Raw genomic sequence first — 22,575 nt, 5'->3', positions numbered from 1 at the left:
AGCTTTGCACATCCTTGGCATTCTCTCAACCACCTTCACCTGGAATGCAGTCTTGAAGGAGTTCCCACATATGCTGAGCACTCGTTGGCTTATCGTTGGCCTTCACTCTGCGGTCCAACTCATCCCAAACCATCTCAATTGGGTTGAGGTCGGTCCCACTAAGCCCAAACCAGATGGGATGGGGTATTGCTACAGAATGCTGTGGTAACCATGCTGGTTAAGTGTGTGAATTCTAAATAAATCACTGACAGTGTCAGCAGCAAAGCACCCCCACACCATAACACCTCCTCCTCCATGCTTCACGGTGGGAAATACACATGCAGAGATCATGCGTTCACTCACACTGCGTCACACAAAGACACAGTGGTTGGAACCCAAAATCTCCAATTTAGAATTCAGTCAAAATGACAAATTTCCAGAAGTCTAATGTCCATTGCTTGTGTTTCTTGGCCCAAGCAAGTCTCTTCTTCTTATTGGTGTCCTTTAATAATGGTTGCTTAGCAGCAATTCGACCATGAAGGCCTGATTCACACAGTCTCCTCTGAACAGTTGATGTTGAGATGTTTCTGTTACTTGAACTCTGTGAAGAGTTTATTTGGGCTGCAATTTCTGAGGCTGGTGACTCTAATGAACGTATCCTCTGCATTAGAGGTAACTCTGGGTCTTCCTTACCTGTGGCGGTCCTCATGAGAGACAGGTAACTCTAATGAACGTATCCTCTGCATTAGAGGTAACGCTGGGTCCTCCGTCCCTGTGGCGGTCCTCATGAGAGACAGGTAACTCTAATGAACGTATCCTCTGCATTAGAGGTAACGCTGGGTCCTCCGTCCCTGTGGCGGTCCTCATGAGAGACAGGTAACTCTAATGAATGTATCCTCTATATTAGAGGTAACGCTGGGTCCTCCGTCACTGTGGCGGTCCTCATGAGAGACAGGTAACTCTAATGAATGTATCCTCTATATTAGAGGTAACGCTGGGTCCTCCGTCCCTGTGGCAGTCCTCATGAGGGACAGGTAACTCTAATGAATGTATCCTCTATTAGAGGTAACGCTGGGTCCTCCGTCCCTGTGGCGGTCCTCATGAGAGACAGGTGACTCTAATGAACTCCTCTATATTATTAGAGGTAACGCTGGGTCCTCCGTCCCTGTGGCGGTCCTCATGAGAGACAGGTAACTCTAATGAACGTATCCTCTGCATTAGAGGTAACGCTGGGTCCTCCGTCCCTGTGGCGGTCCTCATGAGAGACAGGTAACTCTAATGAACGTATCCTCTGCATTAGAGCTAACGCTGGGTCCTCCGTCCCTGTGGCGGTCCTCATGAGGGACAGTTTCATCATAGAGCTTGATGGGTTTTGCATTTGCAAAAAGTTCTTGACATTTTCCAGATTGACTGAGCTTCATGTCTTAAAGTAACGATGGACTGTCATTTCTCTTTGCTTATTTCAGCTGTTCTTGCCATAATATGGACTCGGTCTTTTACCAAATAGGGCTATCTTCCCCCCTACCTTGTCACAACACAACTGATTGGCTCAAACACATTAAGAAGGAAAGAAATTCCACAAGTCACACCTGTTAATAGAACCACCCATCCCGGATCCGGGAGAATTGTCATCAACAACGCTGAATAGCATAGCGCCACAGTCAAATAATATTACTAGAAAATATTCATATTCATCAAATCACAAGTGCAATATTGGAAAAAACAGTTTAGCCTTTTGTTAATCCACCTGTCGTCTCAGATTTAGAAATTATGCTTTACAGCGAAAGCGATACAAGCGTTTGTGTAAGTTAATCGATTGCTCGACAAAACAATAAGTACACCTAGCATCAGGTAACTTGGGCACGAAAATCAGAAAAGCAATCAAATGAATTGTTTACCTTTGATGATCTTCGGATGTTTTCACCCACGAGACTACCAGTTAAACAATAAATGTTCCTTTTGTTCCATAAAGATATTTTTTATATCCAAATACCTCCTTTAGTTTGGTGTTTTATGCCCAGGAATCCACCGGAAAGAGCGGTCACGACAACGTAGACAAAAATTCCAAATTATATCCATAATGTCAACAGAAACATGTCAAACGTTTTTTTTATAATCAATCATCATGTTGTTTTTCAACTATCTATTCGATAATATATCAAACAAGACAGTTGGCTTTTCACTAGGACCGGGAGTAACAATGGCCTCCTCTCTCTTTTGCGCACAAATCACTCTGAGAGCCCCCACCTATCCACTTTCGCAATGTGGTCGTTCACGCTCATTCTTCAAAATAAAAGCCTGAAACTATGTCTAAAGGCTGTTGACACCTTAGGGAAGCCATAGAAAAAGGAATCTGGTTGATATCCCTTTCAATGAGCAATAGGGATGCATAGGAACACAGGGGTTTCAAAATAAGAGTCACTTCCTGATTGGATTTTTCTCAGGATTTCGCCTGCAGTATCAGATCTGTTATACTCACAGACAATATTTTTACAGTTTTGGAAACGTTAGAGTGTTTTCTATCCTAATCTGTCAATCATATGCATATTCTAGCATCTGGTCCTGAGAAATAGGCCCTTTACTTTGGGAATGTTAGTTTTCCAAACATAAAAATAGTGCCCCCTAGATTCAAGAGGTTATGAAATGCATTCCAGGTGACTACATCATGAAGCTGGTTGACAGAATTCCAAGAGTGTGCAAAGCTGTCATCAAGGCAAAGTGTGGCTACTTTAAAGAATATTTTTGGGGTTACTACATGATTCCATATTTGTTATTTAATAGTTTTAACGTCTTCACTATTATTCCACAATGTAGAAAAAAGTTTAAAATAAAGAAAAACCCTGGAATGAGTTGGTGTTCTCAACCTTTTGGATATTGGATATTCTAATAATCTAGTTCTTATTCTCCTCTTACAATCCTTCTCCTTCCTCGGAAACTAAACACCCTTCCCATTATGCCGCTCCACCTTTTCCATTTCATTTCCTTCCCCGCTCTCACACACACACACACACACAACCTTCCTATAATCCTAACCCTAATTCACCACTCTAACCCCAACCCTCCATTTCTCTCCAAAACTCCATGTCCCATCATGCTCTATTCTCCTCCAGATGCCCAGCCTACGGAGGCAGAGACGGCGGTATGGAACCAGGTCAGTGCTGTCCTGGAGGAGGCCCACGGTATCCTGGCCGAACTACAGTCATACAACGGGGCGGGACAGGAGATACGAGAGGTGAGGGGAGGGGTGTGTGAGGAGGGGCGGGATAAGAGATTCGAGAGGTGAGGGGAGGGGTGTGTGAGGAGGGGCGGGACAAGAGATTCGAGAGGTGAGGGGAGGGGTGTGTGAGGAGGGGCGGGACTGTAGATACGAGAGGTGAGGGGAGGGGTGTGTGAGGAGGGGCGGGACTGGAGATACGAGAGGTGAGGGGAGGGGTGTGTGAGGAGGGGCGGGACTGGAGATACGAGAGGTGAGGGGAGGGGTGTGTGAGGAGGGGCGGGGCAAGAGATACGAGAGGTGAGGGGAGGGGTGTGTGAGGAGGGGCGGGACAGGAGATACGAGAGGTGAGGGGAGGGGTGTGTGAGGAGGGGCTGGATAAGAGATTCGAGAAGTGAGGGAAGGGGTGTGTGTGAGGAGGGGCGGGACAAGAGATACGAGAGGTGAGGGGAGGGGTGAGGGGGGCGGGACTGGAGATACGAGAGGTGAAGGGAGGGGTGTGAGGATGGGCGGGACTGGAGATACGAGAGGTGAGGGGAGGGGTGTGTGAGGAGGGGCGGGGCAAGAGATACGAGAAGTGAGGGGAGGGGTGTGTGAGGAGGGGCGGGACAGGAGATACGAGAGGTGAGGGGAGGGGTGTGTGAGGAGGGGCGGGACTGGAGATACGAGAGGTGAGGGGAGGGGTGTGTGAGGAGGGGCGGGACAAGAGATTTGAGAGGTGAGGGGAGGGGTGTGTGAGGAGGGGCGGGACTGTAGATACGAGAGGTGAGGGGAGGGGTGTGTGAGGAGGGACGGGACTGGAGATACGAGAGGTGAGGGGAGGGGTGTGTGAGGAGGGGCGGGACTGGAGATACGAGAGGTGAGGGGAGGGGTGTGTGAGGAGGGGCGGGGCAAGAGATACGAGAAGTGAGGGGAGGGGTGTGTGAGGAGGGGCGGGACTGGAGATACGAGAGGTGAGGGGAGGGGTGTGTGAGGAGGGGCGGGACTGGAGATACGAGAGGTGAGGGGAGGGGTGTGTGAGGAGGGGCGGTACTGGAGATACGAGAGGTGAGGGGAGGGGTGTGTGAGGAGGGGCGGGACAAGAGATACGAGAGGTGAGGGGAGGGGTGTGTGAGGAGGGGCGGGGCAAGAGATACGAGAGTGGAGGGGAGGGGTGTGTGAGGAGGTGCGGGACAGGAGATACGAGAGGTGAGGGGAGGGTGTGTGAGGAGGGGCGGGACAAGAGATTCGAGAGGTGAGGGGGGGTGTGTGAGGAGGGGCGGGACAAGAGATTCGAGAGGTGAGGGGAGGGGTGTGTGAGGAGGGGCGGGGCAAGAGATACGAGAGGTGAGGGGTGGGGTGTGTGAGGAGGGGCGGGACAAGAGATTCGAGAGGTGAGGGGAGGGGTGTGTGAGGAGGGGCGGGGCAAGAGATACGAGAGGTGAGGGGTGGGGTGTGTGAGGAGGGGCGGGGCAAGAGATACAGAGGTGAGGGGTGGAATGTGTGAGGAGGGGCGGGACAAGAGATGAGAGGTGAGGGGAGGGGTGTGTGAGGAGGGGCGGGACAAGAGATACGAGAGGTGAGGGGTGGAATGTGTGAGGAGGGGCGGGGCAAGAGATACGAGAGGTGAGGGGTGGGGTGTGTGAGGAGGGGCGGGGCAAGAGATACGAGAGGTGAGGGGTGGAATGTGTGAGGAGGGGTGGGGCGTGGTTATAAATGGAATATTAACACAGTATATGTTAATCCCATTAAATTAACCAATAAACCAAATTGCAATAGGTAGCCTGCTATCTCGCTACAATAGGTAGCCTGCTATCTCGCTACAATAGGTAGCCTGCTATCTCGCTACAATAGGTAGCCTGCTATCTCGCTACAATAGGTAGCCTGCTATCTCGCTACAATAGGTAGCCTGCTATCTCGCTACAATAGGTAGCCTGCTATCTCGCTACAATAGGTAGCCTGCTATCTCGCTACAATAGGTAGCCTGCTATCTCGCTACAATAGGTAGCCTGCTATCTCGCTACATACAAATGACTATTCAGAAAGGACACCATGCGACCACTAAAAGACGCATTTCTATAAATATTAAATCGATTTGTTATTCTAGTCTTGTTCACCAGCTGTCTGAATCTTTCAATTAGGAGAGAACCTACAATTCTACTGCTCAAACGTTATACCGGCGTTCATCAAACGTTGCTACTGCTCAAACGTCAGTCATAGCGTGTGGTGGCTGGTGCCACTGAGCCTCTGTGGTGTTGAGTCAAGTTAAAAGGTTTGCTCAGATGTGTGTCTCTCACACACACACACACACACACACACACACACACACACACACACACACACACACACACACACACACACACACACACACACACACACACACACACACACACACACACACACACACACACACACACACACACACACACACACACACACACACACACACACACACACACACACACACACACACACACACACACACACACACACACAGCTTTGATCTCTCTCTGTCACGGACATCAAAGCAGCTGAGAGGTCATCCAGGTGGTCAGCAGAAAGCTCAGAACACCACTACAGTCTTCAGCAGCCTGTTACCAAAACTAGACTGGGAACCAGTGGCTTCAAATCCCACTCCGATATTTAACGATCACTGGGAAGAGAATTTAATGACTGTTGAGCTTTTGATTGCTACTATAGTGTTGAATATCTTCCTGCCGCTATTTTCTGTCTATCCAAAGATAGATTTATGGACAGGCATAGGTTTGGAATCCTACATAGATCGCTCGTACGAACCCAATCCTGTCTGATCAGTGTTTACTGAAGGAAGGAAGGAATTTATCTTTTCTTTTCTTTCTCCTTTCTCCTTTTCAGATTAATATTCTCGGTTCCGTATCCAACATCTGTTCTTCTCCTCCTCCTCTTCCTCCTCTTCCTCCTCTCAACCTCCTCCTCTTCCTCCTCTTCCTCCTCTCAACCTCCTCTTCTTCCTCCTCTTCCCCCCTTTTCCCTCCTCCAGGCCATCCAGAACCCAGGTGATCTGCAGCTACAGGAGAAGGCCTGGAACGCAGTCTGCCCCCTGGTGGCCAAGCTCAAACGCTTCTACGAGTTCTCCCTCCGACTGGGTGGGTGACACACACGCACACACGCGCGCAGGCCACGCATACACACACGCACGCACACACACACACACGCACACACACGCGCAGGCCACGCACACACACACGCACACAGACATGGCTATGCTTCTGCATTAACACGGCCTGCAGGCACAGAAAGGAGAGGAGAGGATAAACAACACACAGTTCATCTTACTTCACTATTGATAACACAAGGAGAGAGTTATCTAAGACTATTTATGTGTGGAGAGTCATGATGATATTAGATGTAGCAGCTTATTGATAACACAAGGAGAGAATACACACATACTGTACATAAACACACACACACACACACACACACACACACACACACACACACACAGCTCTCTCCTCCTCTCAGCCACCTCTGCAGTAGCCTGACCTAGCAGGCAGCAGTTGCTACGGCAACAGTGGAATACGGTCATCGAGAGGGAGATAAATAGAGAGAGGGAGAGAGGGAGAGAGAGAGAGAGAGAGAGAGAGTCTTGTTCACCACGGACGGACGGACGGACGGACGGACGGACGGAGGGAGGGAGAGGGAGAGAGGGAGAGAGGGAGAGAGGGAGAGAGGGAGAGAGGGAGAGAGGGAGATAGAGAGGAAGTCACAAAGAATCAGTGCTGTAGTCAACTCTTATGGACAGAGCTCAAATGACACCCTATTCCCCATAAAGAGAAAAGGCTCTCCTCAAAGGAATTGCACCACATAGGGAATTGGGTATCATTTGAGACGCAGGCTCGGAAGTGAAGTGTCCAGATCGATGTTCGGCTGCGTGACAATATGGACGGCAGCTTCAAAAGTACATAGAACCTACACACACCTCTTAAAAACACAGTGCCTGAAAACACTTTCTCTTCCAGAGTAGAGGGAGCCGAATCAGATTCCTCGCTTTCATTTACAGCAAACCCAGTTCTCTACTAATTATAGAAATAGAATACCTAGAACTGACATTCAGTAGCTCTGTGACAAGGAAGGAAGTATATGCCATTGCTACCTGTTTAGATCACTGAGAAAAGTCACCCAAATCTGAGAGGTGACACAATGTCCGTCAATCAAATGATGGTTCTGAATTGTAGACCTTTAAACCCACAGAGCATTACCTTGAACATGCTTTCTACTCGCTCTATATCTATCCTACAGCTCTGGGCTAGCGGCATACATAGTTTCTATGTATGCTATATCTATGCTTCAGTAGCTCTGAGCTAGTAGTAGCAGGAGGGAGAATGGAGTTTCGAGCTATGCTATATCTCTGCTTCAGTAGTGCTGAGCTAGTAGCAGCAGAAGGGGAAGTGGAGTATCTACCTATTCTATATCTATGCTCCAGTAGCTGTGGGCCAGCAGCAGCAGGAGGGAGAGTGGAGTTTCTACCTATTCTATATCTATGCTCCAGTAGTTGTGGGCCAGCAGCAGCAGGAGGGAGAGTGGAGTTTCTATCTATTCTATATCTATGCTCCAGTAGTTGTGGGCCAGCAGCAGCAGGAGTGAGAGTGGAGTTTCTAACTATTCTATATCTATGCTCCAGTAGTTGTGGGCCAGCAGCAGCAGGAGGGAGAGTGGAGTTTCTACCTATTCTATATCTATGCTCCAGTGGTTATGGGCCAGCAGCAGCAGGAGGGAGAGTGGAGTTTCTACCTAATCTATATCTATGCTCCAGTAGCTGTGGGCCAGCAGCAGCAGGAGGGAGAGTGGAGTTTCTACCTATTCTATATCTATGCTCCAGTAGCTGTGGGCCAGCAGCAGCAGGAGGGAGAGTGGAGTTTCTACCTATTCTATATCTATGCTCCAGTAGCTGTGGGTTCAGCAGCAGCAGGAGGGAGAGTGGAGTTTCTACCTATTCTATATCTATGCTCCAGTAGCTGTGGGCCAGCAGCAGCAGGAGGGAGAGTGGAGTTTCTACCTATTCTATATCTATGCTCCAGTAGTTGTGGGCCAGCAGCAGCAGGAGGGAGAGTGGAGTTTCTACCTATTCTATATCTATGCTCCAGTAGTTGTGGGCCAGCAGCAGCAGGAGGGAGAGTGGAGTTTCTACCTATTCTATATCTATGCTCCAGTAGTTGTGGGCCAGCAGCAGCAGGAGGGAGAGTGGAGTTTCACCTTCTACCTATTCTATATCTATGCTCCAGTAGCTGTGGGCCAGCAGCAGCAGGAGGGAGAGTGGAGTTTCTACCTATTCTATATCTATGCTCCAGTAGCTGTGGGCCAGCAGCAGCAGGAGGGAGAGTGGAGTTTCTACCTATTCTATATCTATGCTCCAGTAGTTGTGGGCCAGCAGCAGCAGGAGTGAGAGTGGAGTTTCTAACTATTCTATATCTATGCTCCAGTAGTTGTGGGCCAGCAGCAGCAGGAGGGAGAGTGGAGTTTCTACCTATTCTATATCTATGCTCCAGTGGTTATGGGCCAGCAGCAGCAGGAGGGAGAGTGGAGTTTCTACCCAGGCCGTCTCAGATTAAACACATCCGTACCGTATTTATAGGAGCTGTTGAATAGTTAATGATTCAGAGGGAAGGGATTGGTCCCCACGGGACAGGCTGAGCCATTACCCTGACAGAGCTACATGCATCTATACCGTGGTCTGGGTTCAATAGCATGTGAATGGACACCAGAGTGAGGGATATGACTAGGACAGAGACACAGGAATGCACACAATGCAATCTATGAATCGCACATGGGTACTACATTGTGACTGCTTTCAGATACAGCCATTATACATGATAAAGGTTATAAGGCAGTTATAAGGAGCCACCAGCGCTTATTAAAACGTGTAGTGTGGGAGCATTATAAAACCCAGGTTTGATGCCAGTTGGTAACGTTGAAAAACGCATCACGCGTCAACAGTTGACTGAATACTAATGTTAATGGTATAGGACTCGACAAGTGTACTGGTCCTTCTGTGGCTCAGTTGGTAGAGCATGGCGCTTGTAACGCCAGGGTAGTGGGTTCGATTCCCGGGACCACCCATACGTAGAATGTATGCACACATGACTGTAAGTCGCTTTGGATAAAAGCGTCTGATAAATGGCATATATTTATTATATATACGTAGTTCTGTCCTTTAGCTGTTCTTGTCCGTTGATGTTCTGTATTGTGTTTCATGTGTTTTGTGAGGACTCCAGGAAGAGTAGCTACTGCTTCTGGAACAGCTAATGGGGATACGAATTAATGTTCTGTATTGTGTTTCATGTGCTTTGTGAGGACTCCAGGAAGAGTAGCTACTGCTTCTGGAACAGCTAATGGGGATACTAATTAATGTTCTGTATTGTGTTTCATGTGCTTTGTGAGGACTCCAGGAAGAGTAGCTACTGCTTCTGGAACAGCTAATGGGGATACTAATTAATGTTCTGTATTGTGTTTCATGTGCTTTGTGAGGACTCCAGGAAGAGTAGCTACTGCTTCTGGAACAGCTAATGGGGATACTAATTAATGTTCTGTATTGTGTTTCATGTGCTTTGTGAGGACTCCAGGAAGAGTAGCTACTGCTTCTGGAACAGCTAATGGGGATACTAATTAATGTTCTGTATTGTGTTTCATGTGCTTTGTGAGGACTCCAGGAAGAGTAGCTACTGCTTCTGGAACAGCTAAAGGAAATCCTAAAAAAATACCCCCCAAGAAATACTAAGTAGAGTTCTTCGGGGAGTTACGCCACCTATTCCAAACTGTGTCAGATATGTTGGTGTCCTGGAGAATTCTCCGGGAGTGTGGTGTGATAAGAGATACAGTGGGAAGTGGGAAGTTTACCTACACTTAGGTTGGAGTCATTAAAACTCGTTTTTCAACCACTCCACAAATTTCTTGTTAACAAACTACAGTTTTGGCAAGTCTGTTAGGACATCTACTTTGTGTATGACACAAGTAATTTTTCCAACAATTGTTTACAGACAGATTATTTCACTTATAATTCACTGTATCACAATTCCAGTGGGTCAGAAGTTTACAAACATTAAGGTGACTGTGCCTTTAAACAGTTTGGAAAATTTTAAAAAATGACGTCATGGTTTTAGAAGATTCTGATAGGCTAATTGATATAATTTGAGTCAATAGGAGGTGAACCTGTGGATGTATTTTAAGGCCTACCTTCAAACTCAGTGCCTCTTTGCTTGACATCATGGGAAAATCAAAAGAAATCAGCCAAGACCTCAGAAAAACAATTGTAGACCTCCACAAGTCTGGTTCATCCTTGGGAGCAATTTCCAAACACCTGAATGTACCACGTTCATCTGTACAAACAATAGTACGGAAGTATAAACCCCATGGGACCACGCAGCCGTCATACCGCTCAGAACGTAGACGCGTTCTGTCTTCTAGTTCCGACAATGCAGTAATAACCAACGAGTAATCTAACCTAACAATTTCACAACAACTACCTTATACACACAAGTGTAAAGGGATAAAGAATATGTACATAAAGATATATGAATGAGTGATGGTACAGAACGGCATAGGCAAGATGCAGTAGATGGTATAGAGTACAGTATATACATGTGAGATGAGTAATGTAGGGTATTTTTTACATCAATAACTGACCTAAAACAGGGAGTTTTTACGAGGATTAAATGTCAGGAATTGTGAAAAACTGAGTTTAAATGTCTTTGGCTAAGGTGTATGTAAACTTCTGACTTGTCCCTGGAGTATTCAGTGGGAGTGTGAGGTGATAGGTTCTCAAAAAATTAACACATCCACAACAGAGCAGTATGTTATTTTTTAAGGTGTCCACAGGTTTGCAAATATACTGGCAATAACTGAGGACATGGGCTGGGTACCCTGTGAGGTGAGATGGAAGGCCTGTATGACAATAACTAGGTACACGGGCTGGGTACCCTGTGAGGTGAGATGGAAGGCCTGTATGACAATAACTAGGTACACGGGCTGGGTACCCTGTGAGGTGAGATGGAAGGCCTGTATGACAATAACTAGGTACACGGGCTGGGTACCCTGTGAGGTGAGATGGAAGGCCTGTATGACAATAACTAGGTACACGGGCTGGGTACCCTGAGATGGAAGGCCTGTATGACAATAACTAGGTACACGGGCTGGGTACCCTGTGAGGTGAGATGGAAGGCCTGTATGACAATAACTAGGTACACGGGCTGGGTACCCTGTAGGAGGTGAGATGGAAGGCCTGTATGACAATAACTAGGTACACGGGCTGGGTACCCTGTGAGGTGAGATGGAAGGCCTGTATGACAATAACTAGGTACACGGGCTGGGTACCCTGTGAGGTGAGATGGAAGGCCTGTATGACAATAACTAGGTACACGGGCTGGGTACCCTGTGAGGTGAGATGGAAGGCCTGTATGACAATAACTAGGTACACGGGCTGGGTACCCTGTGAGGTGAGATGGAAGGCCTGTATGACAATAACTAGGTACACGGGCTGGGTACCCTGTGAGGTGAGATGGAAGGCCTGTATGGTGAGGCTTTGGAATAGACTGTTGGATATGTCAATTGCCCGAATTTCCAGCAACGTTTTTCAATTGGATCTCTCCATTAGTTGCCTGGGCAACTGAAATGTCTAACCTTTAACAACAGCCTGACTGGGAACAGTTGTACGGAACCTAATAAAGGAAAACATAGACTCTAATAAAAAACAACTGATGTTGCAATATGAAAATAAATATGTGGAGGAGATTAATAATAAACCCAAATTGAGAACAAGGTCAGATCAGGGATATTGTCTCTGTGTATTGAAACAGGTCAGATCAGGGATATTGTCTCTGCGTATTGAAACAGGTCAGATCAGGGATATGGCCTCTGTGTATTGAAACAGGTCAGATCAGGGATATTGTCTGCGTATTGAAACAGGTCAGATCAGGGATATTGTCTGCGTATTGAAACAGGTCAGATCAGGGATATTGTCTCTGTGTATTGAAACAGGTCAGATCAGGGATATTGTCTCTGTGTATTGAAACAGGTCAGATCAGGGATATTGTCTCTGTGTATTGAAACAGGTCAGATCAGGGATATTGTCTCTGCGTATTGAAACAGGTCAGATCAGGGATATTGTCTCTGCGTATTGAAACAGGTCAGATCAGGGATATTGTCTCTGTGTATTGAAACAGGTCAGATCAGGGATATTGTCTCTGCGTATTGAAACAGGTCAGATCAGGGATATAGTCTCTGCGTATTAAAACAGGTCAGATCAGGGATATTGTCTCTGTGTATTGAAACAGGTCAGATCAGGGATATTGCCTCTGCGTATTGAAACAGGTCAGATCAGGGATATTGTCTCTGCGTATTGAAACAGGTCAGATCAGGGATATTGCCTCTGTGTATTGAAACAGGTCAGATCAGGGATATTGTCTCTGTGTATTGAAACAGGTCAGATCAGGGATATTGTCTCTGTGTATTGAAACAGGTCAGATCAGGGATATTGTCCATTCCATTGAAACAGGTCAGATCAGGGCATTTGTCCACTGCGTGATGAAACAGGTCAGATCAGGGATATTGTCTCTGTGTATTGAAACAGGTCAGATCAGGGATATTGTTTGACATTGAAACAGGTCAGATCAAATATTGTCTCTGCATTTTAAACAGGTCAGATTCAGGGAAAAAAATATTGTCTATACTGCAAATGAAACAGGTCAGATCAGGGATATTGTCTCTGTGTATTGAAACAGGTCAGATCAGGGATATTGTCTCCGTGTATTGAAACAGGTCAGATCAGGGATATAGTCTCTGCGTATTAAAACAGGTCAGATCAGGGATATTGTCTCTGTGTATTGAAACAGGTCAGATCAGGGATATTGCCTCTGCGTATTGAAACAGGTCAGATCAGGGATATTGTTTGTATTGAAACAGGTCAGATAAAACAGATATTGCCTCTGTGTATTGAAACAGGTCAGAATCAGGGATATTGTCTCCGTGTATTGAAACAGGTCAGATCATATATTTTCTCTATTTACCTTTAAACAGGTCAGATCAGGGATATTGTCTCTGTGTATTGAAATAGGTCAGATCAGGGATATTGTCCTGTGTATTGAAACAGGTCAGATCAGGGATATTGTCATTGTCAGCTATTTGAAACTTGTCAGATCAGGGATATTGCCTCTGCCACTAGGCTTGAAACAGGTCAGATCAGGGATATTGTCTCTGCGTATTGAAACAGGTCAGATCAGGGATATTGTCTCTGCGTATTGAAACAGGTCAGATCAGGGATATTGCCTCTGCGTATTGAAACAGGTCAGATCAGGGATATTGCCTCTGCGTATTGAAACAGGTCAGATCAGGGATATTGTCTCTGCATATTGAAACAGGTCAGATCAGGGATATTGCCTCTGCGTATTGAAACAGGTCAGATCAGGGATATTGTCTCTGTGTATTGAAACAGGTCAGATCAGGGATATTGTCTCTGTGTATTGAAACAGGTCAGATCAGGGATATAGTCTCTGCGTATTAAAACAGGTCAGATCAGGGATATTGTCTCTGTGTATTGAAACAGGTCAGATCAGGGATATTGTCTCTGTGTATTGAAACAGGTCAGATCAGGGATATTGTCTCTGCGTATTGAAACAGGTCAGATCAGGGATATTGCCTCTGCGTATTGAAACAGGTCAGATCAGGGATATTGCCTCTGCGTATTGAAACAGGTCAGATCAGGGATATTGCCTCTGCGTATTGAAACAGGTCAGATCAGGGATATTGTCTCTGCATATTGAAACAGGTCAGATCAGGGATATTGCCTCTGCGTATTGAAACAGGTCAGATCAGGGATATTGTCTGCGTATTGAAACAGGTCAGATCAGGGATATTGTCTCTGCGTATTGAAACAGGTCAGTAATTGTGGTTAAATGGAAGTGGAAAGACTATGTACCTATTGTGACCTCAAAAGAAACAGTGCATTAAATGAATTTGATACTCTTATTGTCCTTTCTATCACGACATACGCTTGATTTTAATTCCAGAAAGCACACCAGATAAACATTGGCATTATGTGACTGAGTGATGAGGAGGAACTGAAACTGGGGTTTTTTTGTCCGTTGTGTATTTCTTCGGTTTTGTGGAATAAATTTGACATAAAGCTTGGAATAAAAAATGTTAAAAAAGGCTACCTTCAGTTCAGTAAAAAAAATATTCAAGTCCTATACAGCAAATGACACATAGGTGTACAGATTGTGTGCAGGCATGTCTTCTCGTCGTGCCAGACTGGGATCAAATGCCGTTTCATTTTTCTGTATTTATTGATCTGTATTCGTATTTTGTATTTATGAGGGATCCCCATTAGCTGTTACCAAGACAGCAGCTACTCTTTCTGTGATCCAAAACACACCACATTACATATAAAACCACAGATTAACACAGTGAACTGTGTTTGTACTGAAGGAGCTCATGATAAAATAGTTCATCATATAACATCAATACAACAATGTGTCAGATGCAACTGTGGATATATGTCTCCCTTATTTTACTAGGCAGGTCAGATAAGGGAAATATTTCTCTGCGTATTGGGAACAGTGGGTTTAACTGCCTGTTCAGGGGCAGAACGACAGATTTGTACATTGTCAGCTCCGGGATTTGAACTTTCCGGTTACTAGCCCAACACTCTAACCACTAGGCTACCCTGCCGCCCCATATATACAGTACCAGTCAACATTTTTGGACAGACCTATTCATTCTCAAGGGTTTTTCTTTATTTTACTATTTTCTACGTTGTAGAATAACAGTGAAGACATCAAACACTATGGAATGACACATATGGATCATTGTCTCTGTGTATTGAAAATGCAGAGTCAAAGATCAGGGATATTGAATCTCTGTGTAAAATATATTTTGATTTATTAAATACTTGTTTGTCTCTGACTGTTATTTCATAGTTATAGGGATATAATTATTGCCTCTAACCTTATTTAGTATTATGTATTGATTTACAGGTTATTTTACAGATATATATACAGGGATATTGTATATACCAGCATATACAGTATATACATATATATTTAAATATTCCGTATTGATGTATTAAATGTTAAATATATATATATATATTTGTAATATTATGTATTGATTCTTTGTCACTGTTTATGCGATGTGATGTGCACAAAACACCAGAATAATTATCACAGTGAATTATTGTCATGTTGGTTTTATTGTGTGTATTAATTCATTAATCCCATAATGGATGGGTGACCAAGTGGCGATTTGTCACAAAAATAAAACTTAATGAATTAACTTGTTCGGTACTAATGTAATGTACATTATTATGTGTCCATGTAGAGAATGCCCTGCGTAGCCTGTTGGAGGCGCTGACGAGCCCTCCCTACGCTCCCATGCAGCACCTAGAGAGAGAACAGGCTCTGGCCAAACAGTTCGCTGAGATACTCCACTTCACCCTCAGCTTCGACGAACTAAAGGTGAGAAGGAGGAGAAAGGGAATGAGGAAGGGAATGAGGAAGGCCATTTATGTATCCATAGTCTGTCCAGGAGAGATGGGGGTTGCTTTCCTTTATATCGTTACATAGTAGGGTTGGGTGGTATCCAGAACATACCGTCATACCGTTTCTGAACCATAGCGGAGTACATGGTGTTACCCAATGTGCATACAAGGGGTGCTATTTCCATTTGTATTTCTTTTTTAGGGGGACGCACAGATTTTTGGGGGGGCAACAGAGATCTTGATCCAATAGGGGACTGAATGTCTCTGCTGTAACCATGAAGCTTGATCTTGACATCTAGCCACTGGGCTAGAAGGTTAGCGAACCAAATGCATAGCTGCAGCCTTGAGCTGGATGTCATTTATTTGATACAGCGCCTTTGGAAAATATTCAGACCACTTGACTTTTTCCACATTTTGTTACATTACAGTCTAAAATTTATTAAACTGTTTTTTCCCCCTCATCAATCTACACACAATACCCCATAATGACATCACAATACCCCATAATGACATCACAATACCCCATAATGACATCACAATACCCCATAATGACATCACAATACCCCATAATGACATCACAATACCCCATAATGACATCACAATACCCCATAATGACATCACAATACCCCATAATGACATCACAATACCCATACACAACACAATGACAAGGGAAAAACAGATAAAAAAAAAAATAATAATAAAAATACACTGATTTACTTAAGCATTCACGCCCTTTACTCAGTACTTTGTTGAAGCACCTTTGGCAGCGATTTACAGCCTTGAGTCTTCTTGAGTATGATGCTACAAGCTTGGCACCCCTGTATTTGGGGACTTTCTCCCATTCTTCTCTGCAGATCCTCTCAAGCTCTGTCAGGTTAGATGGGAAGCGTCGCTGCACAGACATTTTCAGGTCTCCAGAGATGTTCGATTGGGATCAAGTCCAGACTCTGGCTGGGTCACACAAGGAGACTTGTCTCGAAGCCACTCCTGCATTGTCTTGGCTGTGTGCTTAGGGTCGTTTTCCCGTTGGAAGGTGAACCTTCAACCCAGTCTGAGGTCGTGAGCGCTCTGGAGTAGGCTTTAATTAAGGATCTTTCTGTACTTTGTTCTGTTCTCCCAGTGCTGCAGAGATGGTTGTCCTTCTGGAAGGTACTCCCATCTCCACAGAGGAACTCTAGAGCTCTGTCAGAGTGACCATCAGGTTCTTGGTCACCTCCCTGACCAAGGCCCTTCTCCCCCGATTGCTCAGTTTGGCCGGGCGTCCAGGTCTAGGAAGAGTCTTGGTGGTTCCAAACTTCTTCCATTCAAGAATGATGGAGGCCACTGTGTTCTTGGGGACCTTCAATGCTGCAGAAATGTTTTGGTATCCTTCCTCAGATCTGTGCATCGACACAATCTTGTCTCGGAGCTCTACGGACAATTCCTTTGTCCTCATGGCTTGGTTTTTGCTCTGACATGCACTGTCAACTGTAGGGACCTTATATAGACAGGTGTGTGCCTTTCCAAATCACGTCCAATCAATTTAATTTACCAATTGTAGTTACTGTATAAGCGGTGGAGTAGTGCACACTGACTTACGCCCCCCCTCCCCCAGAGTGTTTTCACTGCACTGATTATAGCTACTGTTTAACTTACCCCCCCCCCCCCTCCTCTCTCTCTCTAGATGACAAACCCAGCCATTCAGATGACATCAGCTACTACAGGAGAACCATCAGTAGAAACAGGCTGAACAACCAGCAGGTAAGACTATCAGTAGAAACAGGCTGAACAACCAGCAGGTAAGACTATCAGTAGAAACAGGCTGAGCAACCAGCAGGTAAGACTATCAGTAGAAACAGGCTGAGCAACCAGCAGGTAAGACTATCAGTAGAAACAGGCTGAGCAACCAGCAGGTAAGACTATCAGTAGAAACAGGCTGAACAACCAGCAGGTAAGATCATCAGTAGAAACAGGCTGAGCAACCAGCAGGTAAGACCATCAGTAGAAACAGGCTGAACAACCAGCAGGTAAGACCATTAGTAGAAACAGGCTGAGCAACCAGCAGGTAAGAACATCAGTAGAAACAGGCTGAGCAACCAGCAGGTAAGATCATCAGTAGAAACAGGCTGAATAACCAGCAGGTAAGACCATCAGTAGAAACAGGCTGAGCAACCAGCAGGTAAGATCATCAGTAGAAACAGCCTGAACAACCAGCAGGTAAGACCATCAGTAGAAACAGGCTGAACAACCAGCAGGTAAGACCATGTCGGCCTCTGCTACATTGGTTCCGTAACCTGGATCGTTTGGCTAAACTGTCAGACGGTTGCTATGGTAACAGTGCTCATTACCAACTGTTAACAAAAAAAAAAAAAAAGCTACTGGTCATCACATAGTACTGTTTTTTTCTCTTTGTGTAGATGTTGAATGAATTGAACTGACACTCACACTGGATTATTTTTCAACCTTCCTTTTCTGATGGCTGCTTTGTTAAAGAAAATGTTAAATAAATAAATACTTTATTGAGGAGAAGTGTACTTACTATGACTGTGATATGTGGTTGTCCCACCGCGCTATCTTAAGATGAATGGAAGTCGCTTTGGATAATAACGTCTGATAAATGACAAAAATGTAAATGTGAAATGTAATTGCAGGCAGGAAAAGCAGCCAACCATGTCACGCTAGATGACGTGCAGATACACAACAATTAGAGAGGAATCGTGTGCCACATATTTAAATGTTTTCGTGTTTCAACCATCTCTCTTTGCTGCAGTTGGAGGCGGAGAACGAGGTGAACAACGAGATGGCCAATCGGATGTCTCTGTTCTACGCCGAGGCCACACCCATGCTGAAGACCCTGAGTAATGCCACCACCAAGTTTGTGTCAGAGGTCAGTCAGAGGTCATGACCCCTGTCCCCTAGTTTTAGTCCCTTCCTCTGTCCCTCCTTTCCCTCTAGCTCTTAACTAGCGTCAGCTCCTTCCCCCTAAATTAAGAACCTACCTCAAGCCTCTAATAACTACTACCCCAAGTTACCCTATACTAGCCTCACTGCACCCCAAATCACCCGATACTAGCCTCACTGCACCCCAAGTCACAAATCAAAAATATATATTATATTTGAGATTCTTCAAAGTAGCCACCCTTCACCTTGATGACAGCTTTTCACACTCTTGACGACATCCTGTGGCCCATTGCCGTGCCATTCATCCGCCGCCATCACCTTTCAGCATCATAATGTACTGCTTCCTGTCGCAAGGATCTGAACACAATTCCTGGAAGCTGAAAATGTCCCAGTTCTTCCATGGCCTGCATACTCACCAGACATATCAGCCATTGAGCATGTTTGGGATGCTCTGGATCGATGTGTACTACAGTGTGTTCCAGTTTCCTGCCAATATCCAGCAACTTCACACAGCCATTGAGCATGTTTGGGATGCTCTGGATCGATGTGTACTACAGTGTGTTCCAGTTTCCTGCCAATATCCAGCAACTTCACACAGCCATTGAGCATGTTTGGGATGCTCTGGATCGATGTGTACTACAGTGTGTTCCAGTTTCCTGCCAATATCCAGCAACTTCACACAGCCATTGAGCATGTTTGGGATGCTCTGGATCAATGTGTACTACATTGTGTTCCAGTTTCCCGCCAATATCCACCAACTTCACACAGCCATTGTAGAGGAGTGGCACAACATTCCACAGGCCTCAATCTTCCTGATCAACTCTATGCGAAGGAGATGTGTCCCGCTGCATGAGCCTAGTGGTTGGAGCATTGGGCCAGTAACTGAAAGGTTACTGGATTGAATCCCTGAATTGACAAGGTAAAATCTGTTGTTCTGCCCCTGAACAATGCAGTTAACCCTCTCTTCCCCGGTAGGCCATCATTGTAAGTAATAATTTGTTCTTAAAACTTGTTAGTTACTCCTTTTTTTACATTTTCAACTATATGAAAATAAATTATTATTAATGAATTAATTTATTATTATTATCTGATTATAAATCAGAATGAAATAACAGTTGGACTGACCCTACAGCGTTTTTAGACTCAACAACACTGAAGCAATTATTAGCAGACAAAAAATAAACACAACAAATGTATATTAGACAATGGTAACATAAAGATTGTACAATGTTTTTCAATTTTCAGCCTAAAATGACGTATCCATATCTAACTGCCTGTAGCTCAGGACCTGAAGCAAGGATATGCATATTCTTAGTACCATTTGAAAGGAAACTCTTTTGAAGTTTGTGGAAAGGTGAATTGAATGTAGGAGGGTCCCAGCTCTAGCCATCACTCTGGTTGTAATGCCGATGGTGTCCACAAGATGGCAGCAGTGTATGTGCAAAGTTTCAGACGGATAACTCAAAGTATGAGCGAACTACATGACATTTAGTGTGAAGTCACCCATGGAGATTTGGGCAAAACGTGAAGAAGACATTCATATTACATTGTTCTTCAAGAATATCGTCAAATCTGTAATACTTTGACTATTAGTAGCCATATTATCAGTTCAACATTTGTAAAACACCATGTTTTCATAACTTCATAACTCTTGGAATTTAGAATGGTAGAAAGTGGCCATATTGCCAGGTCCGCAGGGAGGCATTTTTGTCCAAAAGGACAAGGGGAGGAGGACCGAGCCGGCCTTGGGGACTGGATGCGCACAAGGTTAGCAGTGACATATTGCGACATATATGGGGTTTCCATGACGCCCAGCTCATTGGCTATCCACCTGAGCAAAGGTTTTTTGACCCCAAGGCATTGGTGCTTATTTGACAAAGTGGTGCAGCATGGAATTCGATCAAGTGATGGGAGAGATGAGGATCCGCCACCACCCCGTGACCATTGGCGCGCGGACATGAAGAGCGTAGGAGTAGCAGTGTTATCTGTGGTGATCCATCTCTGACCATATGAACTTGGTGTCCTATAGGATATACTACACCTGTAATGATATAGTGAAGTCTGTCTCTGTTCAGTTACGACTAAAATGATTAAAATGATACAGTACTGCTAAAGTAGGCTATGGCAGTAGCTCACTACACTAATCAAGTCGTGATATGGTGTCTGGTTATAGGATATACTGGCTAGCTACATCTTTGAAACAAAGACGGCTATGTAGCTAGCCCAAACAAATCAAACCGTAATGATATAGTGAAGTCTGTGAATGCGACCGGGTTACGTTCTAGGATCTCTGATATAGTGTCCTATAGGATATACTACACTCCTAATGATATAGTGAAGTCTGCTTACGTTCTAGGATCTCTGATATAGTGTCTATAGGATATACTACACCCCTAATGATATAGTGAAGTCTGGTTACGTTCTAGGTATCTCTGATATAGTGTCCTATAGGATATACTACACCCTCTAATGATATAGTGAAGTCTGGTTACGTTCTAGGATCTCTGATATAGTGTCCTATAAGTCACCCATGGATATACTACACTTCCTAATGATATAGTGAAGTCTGGTTAAACGTTCTAGGATCTCTGATATTTTTGTCCAAAAGTGTCCTATAGGATATACTACACCCCAGCTAATGATATAGTGAAGTCTAGTTACATTCTAGGATCTCTGATATAGTGTCCTATAGGATATACTACACCCGTAATGATATAGTGAAGTCTGGTTACGTTCTAGGATCTCTGATATAGTGTCCTATAGGATATACTACACCCCTAATGATATAGTGAAGTCTGGTTACGTTCTAGGATCTCTGATATAGTGTCCTATAGGATATACTACACCCCTAATGATATAGTGAAGTCTGGTTACGTTCTAGGATCTCTGATATAGTGTCCTATAGGATATACTACACTCCTAATGATATAGTGAAGTCTGGTTACGTTCTAGGATCTCTGATATAGTGTCCTATAGGATATACTACACCCCTAATGATATAGTGAAGTCTGGTTACGTTCTAGGATCTCTGATATAGTGTCCTATAGGATATACTACACCCGTAATGATATAGTGAAGTCTGGTTACGTTCTAGGATCTCTGATATAGTGTCCTATAGGATATACTACACCCCTAATGATATAGTGAAGTCTAGTTACATTCTAGGATCTCTGATATAGTGTCCTATAGGATATACTACACCCGTAATGATATAGTGAAGTCTGGTTACGTTCTAGGATCTCTGATATAGTGTCCTATAGGATATACTACACCCGTAATGATATAGTGAAGTCTGGTTACGTTCTAGGATCTCTGATATAGTGTCCTATAGGATATACTACACCCGTAATGATATAGTGAAGTCTGGTTACGTTCTAGGATCTCTGATATAGTGTCCTATAGGATATACTACACCCGTAATGATATAGTGAAGTCTGGTTACGTTCTAGGATCTCTGATATAGTGTCCTATAGGATATACTACACCCCTAATGATATAGTGAAGTCTAGTTACATTCTAGGGTCTCTGAGGAATAAATACAAATGTGATTTGACTGGTTGAAAACAACATTTAGGGTTAGATTTTCACAGATTCCTTTATTTGCAAATTGAACGAGTGGAAATCCAAAATCGATTGTGCATGCTATATGGACCTTTTTATAGATATGATAAAGGATTTTATCTAACAAAACGACACTTCATGTTATCTCTGGAACCCTTTGGATGATAAATCAGAGCAAGATTTCACCATCAGAGGTGAATTTATCAAACCTATCGCGGTGAAAAAAGTGTTTTGTGATTAGGAGCTCTCCTCAAACAATAGCATGGCATTTATTTTTGCAGTAATAGCTACTGTAAATTGGACAGTGCAGTTATATTAACAATAATTTAAGCTTTCAGCCGATATAAGACACTTAAATGTACCGACACTTGTTAGTTCTCTAAAATCTGCGATCGTGACACACGGCGCTGCATTATTTACAACTGTCCCATTAACGGGACGCCTAGTTATATTTTAA

The 22,575-nt window shown here is 44.5% G+C and overlaps 1 pseudogene across 1 annotated transcript in view; it reads left to right on the top strand.

The window, feature by feature from the left end:
• The window catches only part of LOC118376067 (CYFIP-related Rac1 interactor A-like), an 87,163-nt pseudogene that overhangs the window by 58,168 nt on the left and 6,420 nt on the right, over nt 1-22,575 (top strand). The window contains exons 4-8 of the transcript XR_008069963.1: nt 3,090-3,211; nt 6,192-6,297; nt 15,518-15,654; nt 17,341-17,417; nt 18,427-18,543. The product of XR_008069963.1 is annotated as a CYFIP-related Rac1 interactor A-like (transcript). The remainder of the gene's footprint in view (nt 1-3,089; nt 3,212-6,191; nt 6,298-15,517; nt 15,655-17,340; nt 17,418-18,426; nt 18,544-22,575) is intronic.

This window comes from Oncorhynchus keta, chromosome 19 (genome assembly GCF_023373465.1).
Source record: "Oncorhynchus keta strain PuntledgeMale-10-30-2019 chromosome 19, Oket_V2, whole genome shotgun sequence".
Taxonomy (NCBI): domain Eukaryota; kingdom Metazoa; phylum Chordata; class Actinopteri; order Salmoniformes; family Salmonidae; genus Oncorhynchus; species Oncorhynchus keta.
This window is presented reverse-complemented; position numbering and strand designations above follow the sequence as displayed.